This window comes from Fusarium graminearum, chromosome 4 (assembly GCF_000240135.3).
Source record: "Fusarium graminearum PH-1 chromosome 4, whole genome shotgun sequence".
Taxonomy (NCBI): Eukaryota; Fungi; Ascomycota; class Sordariomycetes; order Hypocreales; family Nectriaceae; genus Fusarium; species Fusarium graminearum.
Window position 1 is genome coordinate 1468941 of NC_026477.1, and position 808 is coordinate 1469748.

Sequence of the window (808 nt, forward strand, 5' to 3'; positions counted from 1 at the left end):
GTTTGCAACGGACGACTTGTACTGGCTATTTGTATATATTCAATCTACAAGAGTACAATCAACTTTTGTATTCTTGTTATCCTCCATTCAACTAGTTAGATGGGCAATAGATAATATCTACTACATGCAGAGTGCTCTGTCTACCGTCTTATTCCTCACTCTTCTTGATAGGTATTTCATAATAAAAACATCTCTCACGAGATCCATTGTGATCTTCTCCAAGCCATGTGTCCTTTGAAAGGGGCCACTCGCTCCGAACAAGCCGAAGCAAACCAAACTGCAAGGTATAATGTATCCGAGCCCCGTTCACCGAGGCTTTTGGATTGGTTCAGGACTGGTATCTTAATTGTGCGCCCATATCCGCGCTCTAACACCCTTTGGGTTCTCATGACTTCGGCTCCCTGATTACCTCCGCATACCGAAGAAGGGCCTTTGTCACTCAGACCGCTTTCTCGTCATTCCGCCAGGGACTGTCTTCGGTCTCCTTAACGACCCGCATCCCCGAAGCGCCCTTCAATGAAACTTTTCGAGCCGTCATAACATCTCTTACTCATGAAACGCTCCAGTCGTCAAGTATAATATCGTCTCGACGTGTTCTCCAATCCAAAGACTTGCGTATTATGGTGCTATTGCATCAGAGTGTTGTCTCATTTCTTCTTCGAACCTTTAATCGGGGCAGGCAAACATTGTGCCAACGCTTCTCGATCTGTAATCATTGTTAGTATGGTTTCGGGGGTGCCCGTTTTACTTCTTTCTTATAAAGGCACCTGATTCATTCTCAAACAAGATTGAGATATCGTCATGCTCG